This window comes from Poecilia reticulata, chromosome 11 (genome assembly GCF_904066995.2).
Source record: "Poecilia reticulata chromosome 11, P_reticulata-male-v2, whole genome shotgun sequence".
NCBI classification, from domain to species: Eukaryota; Metazoa; Chordata; class Actinopteri; order Cyprinodontiformes; family Poeciliidae; genus Poecilia; species Poecilia reticulata.
Window position 1 is genome coordinate 9,712,965 of NC_088840.1, and position 19,963 is coordinate 9,732,927.

Here is a 19,963-nt window from a genome sequence, read left to right on the forward strand (position 1 = left end):
TGGTAACATTCAAGGACAATGCAATGGCGATGTGGCCAAAAGTCTCCACTGTCATTGTCCGCACTAAAATGCATTAATGATAGCACTTCAAGAGCACATCCGTCCGTTTCTAATCATCTTAAATGTAAACTTGAGTGACTAAAACCCTCAATAAAAAGGACACACCTAACTAAATGCGGTGCAGGCGTCGTCTCATCGTTTGAAGGACACCACACACCCAGCATATCTGAGATGTCTAAACATGCAACGGATCACTTCCTCTTCTCGTGACCAAGACTGATCTAATTACATGATGTTTAATCAACAAAAAACAAGAGCAAAAGGTACACAGGGTATCTGCAGGTTCCAGAAAGTATGACTTTAAAACCCTTTTTCAATATCACCTTGAGCCAAAAAAAAAAAAAAACCTACAAATATAAGAGGTACTTCAGGAATATCTAAGTCTTAAAGGCCCAGAGTGCCAAGATAAAAAATTTGGGGTTGGCAGCACAAGTGGTGGATAACAAACATCGTTCAGGCAACTGATAGAATATGTAAGATTAAAAAAGTCCTGCCAGAAAAAAAACATTTAAGAGCTGTGAGTAATGTATTCAGGCCGACGTACATTTTTATCCTAATGAACTTAAGACATTTTAAGATCTTAATCTTGCATTAAAAAAAAAAAAGAAAAAAAAAAGGGTAAGACATTTAAGTATGTGCGGACAACCTGTTATACGCAGAAGACTAATAACATTTTCTGGTCTTGGAATAACAAAGACCAGAAAGTTGTATTAGTTAATTTTGATTTAAAAAAAAAAAAAAAAAAAAAAAAAATCCTGCTACCTGCAGCACATTTCCGAGTCTGTAACATTGCTTTATTTAGCTGTGAAATTACAACACCTTTGGATTGCGACACTTTGTAAATTCACCACCAAATGGAAACTAATAATATGCACAGCAGGGCTGGCACACACAGGCTTCAGAAGGCTCCGTCCCAGAACAGGTAATGTCTGGTCTGTAACTAGCTAGGGAGTTGCCAGTCAAACCGCTGCCAAGTCCTCGACAGTCTAAAGCCAGCTGCCGCAAACTGGCTTTAACCGTCTCAGAGCGATATCACATGGAGGTGTGTGTGTGTGTGTGAGGGCCTGCGCAGAAGGACATGTTGCGGGGAGCTGGCTATCACGACTAGGTACACACAAGAGTGGGTGGTAGAAGGCTCAGACTCTATCACTGTATAGGCCATAGTCACAAGGTGAGGATTAAAGGGGGGGGCGGGGGGGGGAGAGACAGAGATTCAACAAGAGCCAGAATTTCAGTCCCACGCTCCCTTTTTAACTCTTCAAAAATGACCAGACTTGGTTGTGAATCACCGTTTCTCTCGCTTACAAGAGCAAAAGCAAATTTCGATGCGTCTCAACTGGACCCACTTCCCTTGTAGTAGGTTTTATAAAGACAAAAAACAGCTCAAGGGATCCAGGAATATGATGCCATTCTTACAAACCACAACAACTTTCTCATCTTTCCTCAACTCCCACCAAGCTGCCGCTTACCCGCAGTCAACTACCAACCAGAGTCAAAGGGACGCATCTACCCACTCTAAATTCTACTATTTTCTTCTTCTCTCCCTCTTCTGTACTTGGCAACAGCTATAAGGGCACTCTCAAAAACAGACTCAACTTTTTTCTTTCCCCCACTCCTTTCATTCTGCGACGGCCGAGATCCTCTGTGACGCCTTTAATTACCACCCTCGAGCTGCCAGAAACAGAACAGGAGGGTTGCATGCAGACAGCTGAAGAATGGGGACTTGAAGGATTTAATGAACTTTTGACTCTTCAGAAATGGAGAGAAGTGTCAAAAACAAAAAAATAAAAAAGATGGCTGCCGGTTGTTTTTAACATTAGTAATGAGACACAAAGATACGAGGAGATGAATAAACAGAAACGGAGCAAAACATTGACACAAGGACCAGACAGGACCTCCACAATGACAGGTTATGTCAAAAGATAAAAAAAAAAAAAAAAAAAAGACTAGGGATGATTGACCAGATGCAAAGAAGTCATACTGTTTGTTTTGAAGACTCAGCAAACAGCAAGGTTTAGAGAGACAAAAAGACAGGGTGACAATTTGAATGTCACCATGAGGATAAATAAATAAATAAAAGGAAAGTAGGGCTTTATTTGGGGGCGGGATTTGCATTATGCCTAATGAAGTCTGAGCAGGCCTAAGCATCTGCACTTCCCTTTTAGCTTGCTATCCACTTAACATGCTAATAAGCAAACAAAATTCATGGGCTGACTGAAAATTTGCAACGATTCCGAAAACTGTTTATGCAACAACTTCTTCTTTTAAAAAGAAAAAAAAGGGTAACCAACACTATTTATAGACATTTGGTGCTGCAAAATTTACATGCTTATTTCCCTGATAAATATGAGCAAAGGATCAAGATATACACTTTAAGTTAACCACCATGCCTTCATTTGCGTTCAACAAAGTTTCTTTAGATTGCATTTAATCCTGAAATAATACCACCCACTGAATTTTTCAGTTTGTTTACATTCCAAATGTTTGGATTTTCACCTGACTTGTTCTAGAAATGAATAGGATAAGACAGAAAAAAAAAGTAAAAAATGAAGTTGATTTTATTGGGCCCTCAAAACAGATAAACAAATTGGGGCGGGGGCGATTTCAAAAAGGAAGTAGGTAAAACTTGGCAACATCAGACCAAAGCAGCTGCCTGTAGGGCTGTCACATTGTCAGGAAGGCATGCAAATTACAGCTGAAATTTGCAAACTGGTTCTGCGATCATGAACCGCTTCAATGCAGTAAGAACGAGACGCACTTGCACTTGGTTTGTAGACGACGGAGCATGTTTAACCACACAGGAAACAAACCGTGATGCATAAATTAGCAGTCAGAGCTGCTAAGTGACAAGTCAGTCATCTTTGGTTGAGTTTATAGTGAATGAGTGGGAGAGGTATTTTATGTTAATCAGTTTAAACCCGTTTTTTTATTTTTTTTAATCAATACTTCCGAATGTCCCTTGTAATATTTGTCTTTATTACAGAAAATCAATGTGTTTCTACATTATCCTGCATACAGCCAGAGGTTGTTGAATTCCACTATCTCCAAAATGCATGAGTAAACTGAAACTTGTTTTTACTTTATGTAATTGACTCCTGATAAATACCAGAGAACAAAAAAAAAGTATTGAAATTTAAAGGGTGCAAAAAATGTGAAATAAATTAAGGGAAAAAAAATAAAGATCTAGTCGTGGGAAATGTGAATTGATTCAAAATGAACAAATTTAAAGATGTGTTCCAGTTGAACGTTTTTGCGAGTATACTGCAAGTCGCATTATGTGTTCACTTGACTACCGTAAAAGGCCATCTTTGCACAACTTCTGCATTTTATATAATTCTTTGATACATTTTTATTTAAGAAAATCCAGACAGCTAAGCTAACCTGATGCTGGTAATTTAAGTTACAGAATTTTATGCGCACACCTATTTTTCTCTTTAAATAAACTGATTGAATTTGATACACTATGGAACCTTATAGACGTTTTAAATTAATGTTCTGTTTACACTGAATTTTCCTCATCCCAGTCATAATTTAAACAGAATCTCTTAGCATTTACTAGAAAAAAATAGTTTCTGAATTTAATCCCTAAACACTGAAAGATCCACATCTCTGTTGGAATTCATCTCCTTTTTCAAAATAAAAAGTGTTCAGTTCAAAAGCCTTTGCACTGCAAGTCTCTGCCATGTACACACACACACAGCAATATACAAAAAAAAAAATAAAAAATAGATAGCGGTTGCTATTTTGTGCATGCATGGCTGTGTACAAATATATATTCTAAATTGGGTAAAAGGTCACTTTGTTCATGCAGAGGCCCACACAGTGGGCTACTTTGTGCCCCATTCCCACATCACGTGTGCTGTGGATGAAGCACTGCTAAAACTGAAAAAGAAGGGAAAGATAAAAGCCAAAAGTATATAGTATGGATAAAAATTTTTAAAAAAAGCCAACTACCGTATTTTCCGCACTAGAAGGTGCACCGAATTATAAGGCGCATAGAATAGACGCTACAGTAGAGGCTGGAGTTACGTTATGCATCCACTAGATGGAGCTGAACTAAAGGGAATGTCAACAAAACAGTCCGACTCCAGTCGGCGAGGAGAACCTTCTGCGACTGGGCTGGGGGCGGACAATGGTCCATATATAAGGCGCACCGGATTATAAGGTGCACTGTCGGCTTTTGAGGAAATTGAAGGTTTTTAGGTGCGCCTTATAGTGCGGAAAATACGGTCTTTTACACGTCTTTTTAAGTGACAAAGGAGAAAGAACAGAAGGCCGCGGAATAAAATGGTATTGAGCAGGGAGTTGCGGTACTACCTGATAAGAACAGCGATATCTGAGAACAGAGAGGGACATACAAACCTAAACATGCGATAAAAGAAGGAGAATAATGGGAATCAGGGCATGGGGATCCAACAGGTGCTGACTCATTGCTTTAGGCAGCCTCGGCTGTAGAGAAATCTGAATTAAAAAGTAGCATTTTACCAGGGTTAAAAGTACATGTTATCCTTTATGACGGACATTGCTATGTTTCAACAGATTTAAGGGCTTGGAGGTAGAATTGATAGCAGCTGATTTAATTCAAAACCTTTCACTTTGTTAAGCACTTCAATGCAACATGACTCCGTAATTAACAAGGACAACGAGAGCTTCTGTTGAAACCCGATAGTACTCAGGTGGTCAATCGCCATGACTCTTGCAACAAGCACAACACATACAGAAGTAAGTAGTGTAAACACACAGAAGCCGGCTCAGGGAATACAGTTGCTACATGGACGAAGGAGTGTTTTACTAAAATTAGATTGTGCAAACACACACGAGGTTAAGTGTCTGGTCGGACATACACAGAAACTAGTAGGACTGTGATGGCAAAACAGACTTTTAGTAAACAGGAATGTCTGAGGGCATTTCTTCCCCCCACACTTCTTGAGAGAGATGTTATATGCATCTCTGTCTGGTGGTTTGAGGTCGTGTGTCTCCTCGCTGATGTTTTGTCTGGAGCCAGACCGAGCATGGCCAGATTATGCCACCTTGAAGCAGTCGGAGGCCTAATTTTCTGTGTCCAATCCTTGTCCATTGGCAGGAGGGGGAGCTGAGCAACATACATCACAGACGTGACATTTGGTGACTCCCGTAAATTTGAAAGCAGCAGGATGTACCCAACTAATTTTTATTCTGAACTTTTGTATATATATATATATATAAAAAGTAAGTACCAATATCAATCGTGACAAAAACAAAAATGAAAATGAGAAAACTGAGCTGGGTGGTGGCTGACAGTTTTAAAACTACGCAGACACCATCTGTAGGAGCAAAAAGGGGAACAAAGTGTCAGACAAACACCCCTTTGACCTCTCCAAGTACTAAATAAAATAACTGATATGCCTGGAAATGACAAGGAGTTCAAGAAAGTACAGTTACAAGAAAAAAAGCTGATAAGTCTTTGACATCCAAGGGAGCAGGGACACAACAGTAAGCTTGCAACATTAAACCAGACAAAATGGGGAACAAAAGCTAAAAAAATAAAAAAAAAAGTCGACTGGACATGATGGTTAGGCAGCTCTCGCCTAAAACTGGGGCTGATTCAACCCAAACTTTCACAGCAGCTACGACTAATTCAAATGTTGAGGGAAAAAAAAAGTACAAACAAAGTTCAGGGACCTCAATTTGAAGACTTCTCAAAACCAGCTTGCTTTTCCATTAGCCAGAACCATTAGATGAGTGTTTACCGCTGGTCCAACACAGGTTTAATTTCACTTGAACTCGCATGAACCCTCGAAGGAGAACGGCTTTTCAGGAAGGTGGTTTGTCCTTTCTGAAGTGTTTTAATGGGCATCTTTGAAAATGTTAGAAAAATGGATTGGAAAGTTTGCCATTTCTATCATTTCAAAATGACAAAAATGGCTACTGTATTTATCCTCTCCTCAGAAGTTTTCCCCCCAATCAGAAGCATTCACAAACTCCGTTTGCATTGGGAATTTAAAAATGTTTTTTTTTTCCTCCATTCACAACAAATGATCTCTCAGAGCTTTAGAAAGCAAATTGACATGATTCAAATCCAGTCATTAGAAATGTATAGTCAAACAATCCAAAAATATCAATCCAATCATGTAGACAAATTAAGAGACCATTAAACGTCACTGTAGTAATATATAGGAAAATCTGGTCAGAATGCCACTTGGTGAAAATGGGAATTTTCAGGAATGTTCAAAAATAAATGCATGAAAATAAATGTTGCATACGTTTAAAACCACGCAACTTTAGGTTATACAGTTTGAATCCTATATATAATGCCTGATTTATGGTTTAAGTTATTCATACAAATATCACTGTTAAACAGTTGATGCACAGCAAGGAACAGGTCAGACTGCTGCTCCTAAACTTATATTCAAGAATATCCAAAATATATTATTAATGAAGGTAAATACACAATGTTCCTTGGAAGACAAACAAAACAAAAAAACAAAACAAAGTGTGGATATGCCTAGTTTTAATAGTCAATGGTCATCTGTTCTTCCTAAACGTACCATTACATAAAACCATTTATGTTATACATAGAGGTGTGCCGATCGATCGGTCACCTATCATAATCGCCCGATTTTCGTGAAAAAGTGCATGATCGGTGATCGGCGAACATTGGCTCTTGTTGCCGATGCCGATCACCTGCTTCTCATTTCGCAGCCTGCCTGTGCAGCTGGTCTCCTCTTTCCTTCACACTGCGCAAACAAGCAGCAACAAATCCTAAGTGATGTGGAACTATAACGCACTGAGTGAATGGGGAAGTTTGCGCGCTGCGGCGGAAAATTGAAGCGCGTCAAAATGCATCAACACAACGAAGCTAATGCGACATAAAAACAATGCTACACTTGACGGAGTTTGGCTACATCGAGGTTCACTGCAGTAAAAAAGACATATGGAGGATCAGATAGCAGGTAAAGCAGCACACAGCTACAAACACTCACCTGGATTAGCATGACAATCAGAAAGCTAAACAAATAACCCGCAAAATAATTTCAGCTGCGATGTGAGACGCTGGTTCTGCTCTCGCTGTTGAACCGTTGCTACGCGCTACAGGTAGTAATATTTCACAGACGGAGCGCCACTTCTGCTCCACCTGGTAGTGACTCTCACACCGAACCTCTGCTTAAAGCTGCAGCATCTAACCTAAAAAAAATACATTTTGCATACGTATTAAAACTTTCGTTTTTTTTTTAGAGACAGATAATCTCTAAAAAAATAATCGATCTCCTCCCTGCTCTGCATAATTACTCCACTCAGTCAGAAACAGCCACTCAGAACTAGCAGTAATCAGCTAGCCACCATGCTATCAGGAAGTTTTCCTTCAGTAACTCTGGATTGTTTATTGTAATGGAACCTGTATTTGCCTTTGAATGTTGAGTTTTATACTTATCAGTCTGTTAAAGATAGTACAATTTGCAGAATGCCTGTTTTGTTTAGTTTTCTTCTTGGAAAAAGTTATTAAAAAAGTTTTGTCTAAATTAAGGTGAATTCATGGTTCCTTTTTCCACATAATGTAATCGGTAGCGTTTATGATAAAAAAATAATAATTATGTGATCGGTGATCGGCCCTCATGGCTGATCGGTATCGGCAGGAAAAAGCCTGATCGGCACATCTCTAGTTATACATTTTAATTCTCTGGTAGTCATTAGGCAACACTGATCTAGATAAAAGTCTCAAAATCACTAACTAGCAATAATCAGCGAAGATAGCAGTAACTAATAATGAGACAAATTTTGTGTATCTTACTTGTAAATGATGAAACAGACAAGTTTATTAATCACAAAATACAGAAGATTCAAGTTTTCCCCCCTCCTTTGATTCTACGACTTCATATTGACAGCGAATGACTTCTGGGAACTTTCTGCGGCGACACACACACACGACAGTTTACTGATGAGAGTAATAAAGTATTCTTGAAATGCATATTGTCATAAGTTCACACTTGTGGTACAAATTTTCTCAAGAGGGGTCAAGCTGCAGACCCGGACGAAAATCTCTGCTGGAGCTTTGAGAGTTTTCCCTCTCCTGTTGTGCAAATAACATAGCATGAATATAACCGTCTTTTCAATATGTAATGTGAAAGCTGACTATGGTTTCATCTTTGGTAAGAATTCATGATAAAGATAGTTTTGGATATTCAGGAGTCTCCAAAGAGCAAACACTTCACGTCTAAGGTTATTCATGTCTAAATGAATGGCATCTCATTTACTTAATGTTCTACTTATGAAATATTGTATTTTGGTGGAGCATATGCAATTAACACATTGTCCATTACAGTAACTGACTGTTCAGTAAAATACAGAACAATGACGCAGCTCAAAATTTCTTTCCACTTGGTCTACGGCTGCTGCTTGTTTTAAACAGCTGAATAAGTAATGTGTTGCAGCCCTCGCTTAAACTCACTGAAAAAACTAAATACAAAAATAAAAAAATAAAGTTGCCTAAAGTTCTGTGAATATTAGGTCTTTTCGATAGTGGGGATCACACCGTTCTTTGAGACTACCCCTTGCAACTAAATACTTCAGCTCCGTTCAGGAATATTCCTGCTATTCGGCCACATTTTCTCAGCAGTGACAGCTGGTGTTCAGGAGGGGGATTGCAGTGATGGTACAACACCTCCAGGAAAAGCTGAAACAATAATGTTTTGTTTTTTTAAGACAAAAATCTTAGGGAAGTCTTACTAACCATTTGAATAACAGAATTTAAAGTGATTCTCAGGACTATTAGCATTACTCTTGTTTAAAATGTCCAGGTTTAAAAACTGCAAAGACTACAAGTGTGACATATTTGGAAAAAGTTATGGTTTGTTAAAAAACCCCAAAACAAAACAAAAAAAAACAAATGAAAGAAAGGAAATACCCCAAGAATATAGAGTTGAATACTGCATGTGGTTGTAAACCAGTTGTGTCGAAATTCAACAAGTGACAAACACCCTGCCGTTCATCATGCTTGAAAGAATGCGAAACTCAAACGCAAAAACCAAAAGGAAAAGACAGAAGTACAATAAGCAACTCTAGTTAAACCTCTCCTTTTTTTAGTTTCACCAGTTTATCTAGTGTAACAAGCACAACACTCAAATCCCCAGGCATGCCTAGACAGGCCAGCATTGAAAGATGGAGGCGTATATGCAAAATTCAGCTCCGGCGATCCCAGACTGTTGCTGTGCCTCTCACGACCTGCCCTCGCCTGGGGATTTGCAAACAGCAGGCTCGGCAGAAAGTGATACGTCAAGGCAGTGGATGCTGCGTGACTACGTGTTTTGTTGACGGAATTCTGCCACATTTCCAGGAACGGATGTGGGAAGCACTAGAACATGTCCCTTCAGAATGTTTCCAAGAACAGAATCTTTGTTCGCCTTAAAAGATAATTAAAGAGGGAGAGAGAGAAAAATTACGCAATGTTCCACTTCAAGGGCCTTTTTGTTATTGTATTGAAAAACTATGCTAGCACACCCCTAACCTTTAGATGAGGGCGCTTGAACCGTTTCCTGGAGGATGGTTTCCAGACAGTGCCATGCCAAAGATCTAGTCAAACACTCTTCACCCCCTTTCCAAACTTTTATCAATACCAACTTTTGTTGCAGTATGTCATGCTTTATTGATGATCAATTTCACTACTTAATGAGCTTATTTAATTTGAATGTCGCAATCTAAAAGTGCAGTAGAATTGTTTCAACACTGCTTTTTCAAAGTCAACAGAAATGTGTCCCAATTTTCCATTACCATGTAGCATTTATCCAAAGAAGATCAAGCGTAGAAAAATAAATAAATAAATCTTGAACACAGACAAAAAAAAGAAACCAAACAAGGAGGTAGACTTGCTAATCATTCATATCTAGAGTCTACAATATCTCTGGAAGTATGCATGTTAAAAAGTCACATGTGCAAGTGTACCTTCAGTGGCATGGAATAATACTCAATGTAGCCAGCTGGACTGAAAATATCAAAGCTAAGAGCATGAATGTGGTTCTGAAACTATATAGTTCAAAAACATGACTCACGTTGCGGCCAACAAGAAATGTGAGGAATAAAGTTTCATAATTGACTGTACCAAAAATATGCTTCTTTTACAGTCACTTTGTGGGTGGGTAGTGTTTTTAATAAAAGTCTAAACTTAGATTAATATGCAGAATGATGCACAACGCATGCAACATTCCTACAAAAAGATACAAAACTAGTCACAAATGTTGCTTTCTGTGACAACAGAATTTTATAGGATATTTTTTCCATCAGTGCTACAAGAAATAAAATTCCCTCCAAGAGCAGGTAATAAAGAAAGTCTTTGATAAGTAATTAACCTTAAGCTAACTTGGTATTGTAAATTTAGTTGATTACTGTACAGAGAGGACTATTGTAAGAAAAACTGCTCATATTAAGGGTTAAGTGTAACGTGGGTGAGCCAGTGTTGCAATCCTTCCAGAGCTCAAGCAAGGTTTGCTTGGGACTCCCATGGGTCAAGATGTCAAGACCTATAGCCCAATAATTACCCTCAGGACAAATAAGTTCAGCGCTACTACAAGGAGCCATCACCTCCGGTAAATAATGGCATTTCCCAATGAATTGAGGCAGCCGGGCAAAGACGAGCTAAAACATTTTACAGCAATTGCAAGAGTTTACCACTTGTCCTGTGACATTCTGGTTCCATTTAGTATCTGGTCTAAAGGTAACCATGTCCACATGACCTAAGAAAAATCTAATAGCAATAACAATAAATACGGTCATGGCATTAGTGGCGATATGCTTCTTCTCTCATTATGTCACTCTGTGACCCTTAACATTGTAGGCAATACCATTTTTGTCCCATGTGAACATCTGCTGCTGAATGAGACTCTGTCCGCCTGTCTAATTATTACATAAGCACTTACAATGCAAGTTCATAAGACTTGTAATACATTAGCCGATATATTAGCAAAGGAATATGTGTCGCATATTCCTTTGCGATATGGATAATGCACAAACTGACGCTGCGTTGGCGATATAGTTGCACCAGATTCAACACAGCAGAATGTGGAAAGTCCAGAGAGAAAGTCTGTATAGGCAACTTTTTGGGGAACTAAAAGCAAAATGTCAAACAGTAAAAACTGCAGTTTATGGGCAAACTGAGCTTTCCAATGACAGAAGAGAGGATACGTGCCATTTCAGTAGATGTAATCAAAATGTGGGCAGCCCTATACAGAAAAGATCACACATCCAACCAATGCTTTGCAAAAGCAGTATATTTTAATTAAATTTAAAGTGCTACAGTTTGGCATTTGTCGCCATCTTTTGAAAACGGTCTATTCCTGTTTTGCTTGCAGTTTCTACAGACGGACATCAGCATGTCTATTTTCAAAAGCACAATACTTAGCAGTAATTTGTTTTGAGCTGTTCTTTATTAGATCCCCTATTTACTGGTAGCTTAGCATACATTTAGTGAGTGCAAACCTCAAAATTGGATAAAGAGAAATCAACTTGTGTCGCATATTCACTTAAATCTAGGCGTTTTTTTTTTTTTTTTTAAAGAATTGGCACTTAAAATCTAAGGATTTATACAATATCTTCCAAAGCTGATAATCTAAATGATTGGGATTTAAACAAAGACTATTTGCTGTGTTTATGTCTTGATAAAATGGGCATGCCGACTATCCTGTGTTCAGCACAACTGGTTGCCTTGCTGTATTCCCAGAGGACAGAAGCTAATCTTCAGTTGGAGTGCTTGTTGTTCTGGCTCTGTGTGTCCCTGCAAGCTAGAAACACGAGGTGGGGGGGACATGGAAACCCCCTCCCTACTCCTATGAAAAGAAACACCCAACACACATGTACTTTGCATGGTTAGGTCCACTTATCACGTCGCTTTACAGCCTCTGAGTGAGCACAGATAAACAATGTAACGATCAAAGCCTTATGATAGTGCTTAGAGGGTGGGCAAGGGCAGAGAAAAGGGCTAAAGAGCTTAGAGAAGGGAACAGAAATGTAAAGTGCCAGAACAAGCGCCAAGCAACCAAAGCAGTCCTTTTGTCTTATGTTTTAATTTAATGAAAAAACTATCTACCTAAAGAATTAAATGACCAATGGGACAAAAATCATAAAACTCAAAATTATTCCTAAATACACTAGGAAAATGTAACTAGTGTAAGGGGTAGTAGCACCGCTGTTCCTGCCAAAAATGTGCTTTGGCAATCTAGCCAAGGCACAAAAAGAGAGACTTTTATGAATGATAAATTATCTCAACTTATAAAAAGAATGACAGAAGAGAGCAGCTATATGCTATGCTTTTGCTGCATATAGCTGCCACCATTTTGAATCCATGTTGGAAACTCTTCTGTTGACGCAAGAAAGAAAATAGTTCTCGAGTTGCCCCAGCTGACTAATAAAGACATTGTTTTCCGGCTGCTCGTCAGCTGGCGGAAAACAACCAAAAAGTCTCCATTTACTTTTGCAACTTTGTATGACATCATTTGAGGAACCAGGTAGAAAAAAAAAAAAAAAAAAGTAATTTGCAAATACAATAAGATAAGGCTGTGCGATGTGGTGCACTATTACCAAAGCTGGCATCTGACTCATGGCTTGCCATCAGCACTAAAGGACCATTTTGTCTCTCAATTTATGCAATAAAGCACGTCTCAAATCTATATCAGTTTTTACTAAACTAAAAAAAAGTGCATCAGTTTGTTCATGAATCCTTCAGACCACAAAAGTGTGCTTTTAGTTTTTGAAACCAAGTATAAAGTATTATTTTTCTTCAGATATTTATGTTGTCAACTACACTGACCCAGAATTATGATCAAGCTAAAAAGAAAATAAAAATAGTTCCAATTCCATTGTGTGCTTCTGGTTCTAGTGGTGGAACAGGTTTATGTGCTTCTTTTAGTTCCAGAAGAATGTTTACAAACTTAAAATCATTGATATTTTAGGATGAAATAAAAGCATTAGGCTAAAACTAACAAAATGCGTGACTTTTAGAACAACTAGTGTTACCCCTACTAGTTTTACTGCAAAGTGTATTTTAAAAAGTTTCATGGAAAAAGTTGATAATTAGTTCTTGGTATTTTCATGTAAAAAGAAAAAGTTAATTAGTTCTTGGTATTTTGTTGGCATACACACCCTCTCCGGTTGCTAAAGCGTTAAACTGGGTATTTTAACTCCAGATATGAACAATTGGAATGAGCAGATGTTACATAATGACTTCCACCCAAACTGCAGTGAACAGGTTAGTTGGAGCATCCACAATCAATGCTCAAAGTCCAAACTGCTGCATGAAGTTGTCTGTACAAACCATTAACTTGAGAGTTTATCGTTTAAGAGTTAAAAAGATGGTTGTTGCTTAATTGTCTGGACTGCGGAATAGTCTAAATATTATTGATATGCCTGTGATGAAACCAGAGAAACGTACTACAGTAGGATGTAAAGGTGAGCCACTAAAATAAAAGATCTACTTTACAAAGAATGCCAACACTGACAGAAACAAGAGAGCGCCTGCACAAATATTTACCAAGAGGTTTGGTCCCACTGCAACATCAATTCTGCTGACATTTGGAAGCAAACGCTGCGTTCAGAGAGCTGCATCAGGACTCACCTGTTGCTATATCAACAATTATCTCTGTGGTAGCAACAAGTGCTTCTACAGGGAATTTTGATGTTCTTTGTGAAGAGATCTGAACAATGACAACATATTTAAACATTGATATATTTGAGACTAACATGAGACTGGACATGCAGCGTTAAACCTAAATGTCTGAAAATGGACAGCAAGGTCAGTCTGCTAGAATGGCAACTTTCTTAATAGGAAAAAAATACACTTAATTATACAATCACAGCTACTGGGTACAAATCCCTTTTGTTCTGAGATTATGTTCGTGAAGACCAAGCAAGTTTAGAGTCATTCGGGGAGAAGCCGTCAGTCAGTTTAAGTGTTTGATAAGCTTCTTAAGAGGGAGAACAAAAAACAGCTGCAGCATGAGGAAAATTAATGCCTAGGTAATAAGAGAAACACAGCGAGATTGATGTCTGCATGTCCGCCAGCACTTTAGACCAAAACAGATTTTGAATCAATGCATCAGCTTCATGTCAAAAAAATAAGAAAACCCACCACCAAAAATAATTGCATTATAAAAAAGCGTTAAAAGATAAAAGTCACACAGAAGAGTTAACCCAAAGCAAGGTTCCAAGTCCTACCTGTTGCTATAGTTTCAGCAGGCAACACCACAGCAGCAGCATCTACATGAGGTGTTAGTCTGACAAACAGTCCCAGCGAGTCTGTGTCTTTGCTTTAACTGAACGCTACGGCAACAACTGTAAACGAATACCGTGCCAAACACAGCATGACTCATTAACAGATATGTTACGCAGGAAAACTGAAAAGGCATACGCCGAGTGATGCGCTGCTATATAAAAGTTGGAACATCCAGCAGGTCAAAGAAAAAAAAAAAAGGAGAAAAGAAAAAAAGTGAAGGTTGACTCCCTGCTGCTCGCACAGTGAGAAGTGATCACAACTTCAATGCACAAGAATAACCCTTAAAGCCAAAGATTGTATTATGTAAGGTTTTCAGACAACCATGTAAAGCCAGTCAACATTGAGCAGGCCTTCTCCACCCTACCTTTCAACACTCACAGGATCCCCGTGGCTAGATGGGCTTAAAGCCAGCAGGCAACAACACAGGTGGTGTTCTCCCCCAGTAACCCGCTTTGATAAGTTGGCATCGTGTTTCAGTACATGGGGTTCGCCTTTCACAGTTACGGTAACCAAGGCTGAGAACTTCCCCTCCTACCACAGTGCATTTCTACACAGATAAAACACTACCCTTTTATTCCTGTAACGTAGTACGCATAAAATGCAAGACCGCTTTTTCTTCGTATAACTTGAGCAGTTTAAAAGATTGATTATATAAAAATTGCTCGTAATTTAAAAGCATGGTTAATTTTTTTTTTCCCACTTTTATTTGAAAGCAAGTCTCCCCTTGGGGGTGGGCAATAAGATGAGACCGCTGCACATTCAGCTGAGTTACCGGGAAGCCCCAGAAATAACTGTAGCGGTTCAAGTTAAGCAACCTGGAACTTTGATCAGTCTTGATCAAAGACTGATCAAATAAAAATATACTCATACCAATGATTTAGCCTCAGTGGTTAGACTTTTGAACTTTAGTAAAGTCACTACAAATTGAGGAAAAATGGCATTTAATCAAACCAAATTATGCTAAATCAGCCTATTTGTTCCCATCTGTAGCAAAGCAGACTGTGGTGTGGTCAGGATCACAGCCCCTTATTGTAAAGTCATAACACATGTTTGCATCACAGAGGTTACACTCTCAAACATTTAAAAAATCACTCTAAAAAGTCAGGAAATGCACAGACCTTTAGGAGCTAAATCTTGCACTCTGTGTCCCAAAGATAAATTAACCAAATAAGCGCTGGAATGCGCCTCACTTCCTTCAGCCTGAAGTTAGTTAACAATACTCAATGCTGTGGAGTTAGGTTTGACATTGACGGGAGGCGTGTTCACTTAGTCAGCCTATTTATTCATTCATTTAAATCCAAGCAAAATAAAACATTGATTTTCATTTTGAGTTTTAATGTTACGGTTGAAAAACAGCAGTTCCATCTGAATTTCAAGTAAAATATGAGTCTTCAACTAAGTTAAAGTGGGAGATGACAGAAACAAAATGCTAAGAAATGTTTGACATCCATTCTCAAACAAACCAAACCTTGACATTTGTGTCGAGGTACATCCACAAAGCGCCAACACCTTACCGGGCAAAATGTATTTGGCCCAGGTCCTGCAGTGGGAACAGCGAGGATTTAAAACAGAAACAGTTTCTGCTGTTAAAACACACATAGATGCACCAACGTCTAGGTTCTCTCAAAAAAATCCCATCTGAAGATTTGCAAACTGAGATATTCAAGTTTGACTAGGTCTCAACCTACCCGTACAGCAGGACATTTTGAACATCACATTTTAAGCACATTTAAAAGAAAAGCTGAAAATTCAAATCGAGTTTGTGTGTGTGTGTATATGTGTGTGTGTGGGGGGGGGGAACTTGGTTTCTCATGACAAGCCGCATGACATGGGATTCCCTCCAGCTCAAAGTCTCATTCACATCCATTTATAAGCATATACCTTGCAGTGTGAGACCATATGACTGCAAAGGTGTGATCTCGGGGAGTGAATTCAAAAAATGTTCCGTCTAGACTGGCCAGTGCATCATGCGCCAATTAGATTCAAGATGAAAGCCAGCTCACCAGCAGGAATGACCCGCGTATGTGTTGAAGAATGAGTCATATAAAAAGAGTTGAGGTGACATTATTATTCAGATTGTCAGGTATTCATGTCTTTCATGAAAAAAACCTTTGAATCAGTTGCTCTGTCAGACACCCATCAGGATAATCTTTGTGTCAACAAAAGAAAAAAAGAAAAAGAAAAAGAAAGCTCTTTATATGCCAGGTTTCTATACCTCACCCTCTATTGCCACTACAAGCTAAGTGGGTCACCTTGCTGTGGCTCACTCATAAGCAGGAATGTATAATTAGCTTACCTGTTACTCATTCACTGATCCACCCATGTTGGCAGGAATGTTTAGAGCGTCAATATCGTACCACCTTCTCGTTGAAATTTACTACCAGCACCGAAACCGGAATCACTGAGCAGCCATAAATCAAAAACCAGTGAGGCATGGGAATTTGCAGTGGCCTTTAGTGTCACAGCTGCTCAAGTCAACTTCCTCCCCCCCCCCAACTGCATTTCCTCATTTCACTTCAGCCCACAAAAGCTAAAATGCAGGGGTGCTTTCTGTTTCAAGAAACACCAGAAAGGATAAATTACAGACCCATCCAACCTCGGGAGTAGCAGCAATTTCTGCATCAAAGTAAATTAAAGAGTCAAATCAGACCAGTGGACATGCTATGGCTGTGTGTGTGTGCGTGTGTGTAAATTGTTAGACAAGGTGTCAGTTCGGTTGAGGGGAACAGGTATGTTTCCATCAGCGAGTCTGTTTGGTTACATGGATTTTCCTGTTGAAGGACTCTGCCATCTCTGTCAAAATAGCTTATTTGCTATTGTGGAATATTAGTTTCTAAAATCCACATTAATAGCACATGTAGATTTAGAATTCAGTGTACTGTCTATTAAGTTCATGTTGGGATACAGCAAAGTACGGTCAGAACTTTTGTGATCTTAATCCTTAAACTATTGCAGAGAGTGCAAGCAATAGTCATGAATTCTTTTAAGTTTTAGTGAAAAGTACATATAATAAAACTAAGCTTAAATTCAAAATCTGTACAGGATACTTTTTTTTTTTTTTAGCATTTTTTTCCCCCCCAAAAAATATTTGAGTGTGAATTGATACATACAAGCGCCCAGAATTTCAGATTTTCAACTGTTTAAAATATACACATATAGGTATCATTTGAAAAGTTTAAACTCAGAGCAAAATTAAATGGTGGCCTGGATCAGGGCTTCGAACAAATAGGTCAACCATACAATTGAGTCAACATTTGTCACTCAGGGTGGAACCGGCTAAACTCAGTCGCCATCTGGGAGCCAAGACTGTTACATCAAAACTACTGACGTTACTCTGTAAAAGAACTAAATCCCAGAACGTAAGGTGACCACCACTTGCTTTAAATTAACATGTAATAACAGTACGTCTGCGGTCAATGTTACACTTGAAGCAACTGCAAAAAACGTTAACCACTGGTTAAAGGCAAACTAGATCGTACCACACAATCTGCTAAGCTTGAGCTGTTTCGCAAGCTCAATGTACAATTAAAGGTATCATTAACCGCCAATGTGACACAACGGGCAATATTTAGCTTTGGCAAAAAACATCTCTGAAACGTTCACGGTGAACTTTCTTGTCGACATTTCAATAAAACCCGTTCGAAATGTTCCGTTTTCCTCTAGGAAATGGCAGTGGTCACAATAGCACGCTAATACCGCTACATTAGCTAGCAGGTTAGCTGAACTCCGCATTTTGCCGTCACCACTAGCAACGTTCAATCTGAGAAAGTCTCAATAACTTTGACTTTTCCCAGATGTATACTCCATAACACTGAGGTAATAAACAAACTGGTAACATTTCCTTGTCTCATAATACATCTTTCTGTGTAAAAGCGGCGAGAGTCATGGCTGTCTAAGCTATGAAGCTAGGCTAACGTAGTGGTTCGCCTTATCAGGCAAGCCCTCATGCAACTTACTGCGGCTGCCATGTATCGTAGAAACCTTCTTATCATGTAATATCCCACTTCTAATTAGTCATACAAAAAAATGGAAAGCCAATGTTCGTAATTTGTCCAACGAATACTTACAAGGATCAGGCTGAACATTGAAATCCCGTAACTACCCCGGAGAAAGTGGAGGGAGTGAAAACACCGCTGTCAGGTCGCCTTTTTGTTCCTCTTCAATGTTGCACCCTGAATTCTCGTTGGAAGTCGGGCTATGATGGAGGGGAGGAGCCTCCCGATGCCTTTGCGGACCGTCGGAAATTGTAATACGAATGATACGAACTAAATGTCAAACTCCAGTCCTGGAGGGCCACTGCCGTGCAACTTTTAGATGTGCCTCTGCTCTACCACATCTGAATAGAATAATTAGGTCGTTAGCAAGGCTCTGGAGAACGTATCTACACAAGAAGGAGGTAATTAAGCCATTTCATTCCAGCCATTTCATTCCAGTGTTTCGTACCTGTGGCACATCGAAAAACTGCAGGACAGTGGACCTTGCGGACTAAAGTTTGACACCTCGTATTACAACAAAGCAATTTCAGAGCCATAGACACATTCCTACTGGGCACATACGAATTGCGTGAAGTATGGGAAACCATTCAATGCCTTTTATTGGACTTTGTTTTGACAGCTACTTCAAATGCATCTGTTGTAAACACAAAAAATTGAGAAAAATGGAGAATGTATAGCTTCCTTTAGACAAAGTAACACCTTTTAAATTAATGATAACAGAAAAACCAGGCATATAATAATGCAACTATTTAAAAAGTAGTAAAATTTGATATTTACCATAAAAACGTAGTCAAATAAAAAAAACATTCTTCTTAATTTTGTAATGTTGTAAAACATGAAATGTCAAATGATCACTTATTAAGGACACTGATTTTTTACACACCCAAATTAAGACCCAGTACTAATATTCACCATTGCATTTATGTGAGAAAAAATATATTATTATATTCTAATATAAAATATAACAGTCTGTTAAACACGGGCATTTACTGAAAATTCAGCTTTTCTTTTCTCTAAATCTGTTCTTTATGATGAAACTATTTTCTTGAATTAACTAATATTTTAGATGTATCTTTGAAATTGATATGACGGTTTTAAACTTGAATCTGCAACAAAATAGGCAACTAACCGAATACAAATAAAAAAAAATGCTAACCCTCCCCCCCCCCCTACTGAAATAAAACAAAGATAAAAACCGATTGTTACTTTAGTTTACCAGAATCATCCAAACGCAACACGGAGAGTGGCGTCAGTAAGACGTAAGAGGAATCCGGGTGAATAATGACAGCTCACCATGGTGACGACAGTTCCAGAAAGTTGGAACAACAAATCATCCCTATGCTCGTGGGTTATTTGTTTTATATATAGATATACTTGTCACGTGTCCGTAGAATCAAATTCCAAACAAATACAAGCGTGCTTATTTAAGATTATCTAATTCTCCATCGTCTACACATCTCTGAAATTTGAGATTACTGAAAAACTATCGTCAGTTAATTCTTAAATCATATTCAAATATCTTTAATCTCTCCGTATTTACAATGCTATGTCAGATCTTGTATTTATTTGATACTTTTATAATCTAACAGCCAGGTACTCTCGGTAACGTGCTTATTTTTGGATCTACTGTACATTTATGGATCTTAACTGGCTCAAAGGTTTATCGGCACATCCG

At 38.6% G+C, this 19,963-nt stretch overlaps 1 protein-coding gene across 1 annotated transcript in view; it reads right to left on the bottom strand.

The window, feature by feature from the left end:
• Nucleotides 1-18,518, bottom strand: part of ptp4a2b (protein tyrosine phosphatase 4A2b) — a 25,563-nt gene extending 7,045 nt beyond the window's left edge. The window contains exon 1 of the mRNA XM_008421614.3: nt 18,361-18,518. The gene's annotated coding sequence lies outside the window, so the exon portion shown is untranslated. The remainder of the gene's footprint in view (nt 1-18,360) is intronic.
• Nucleotides 18,519-19,963: the final 1,445 nt, after the last annotated feature.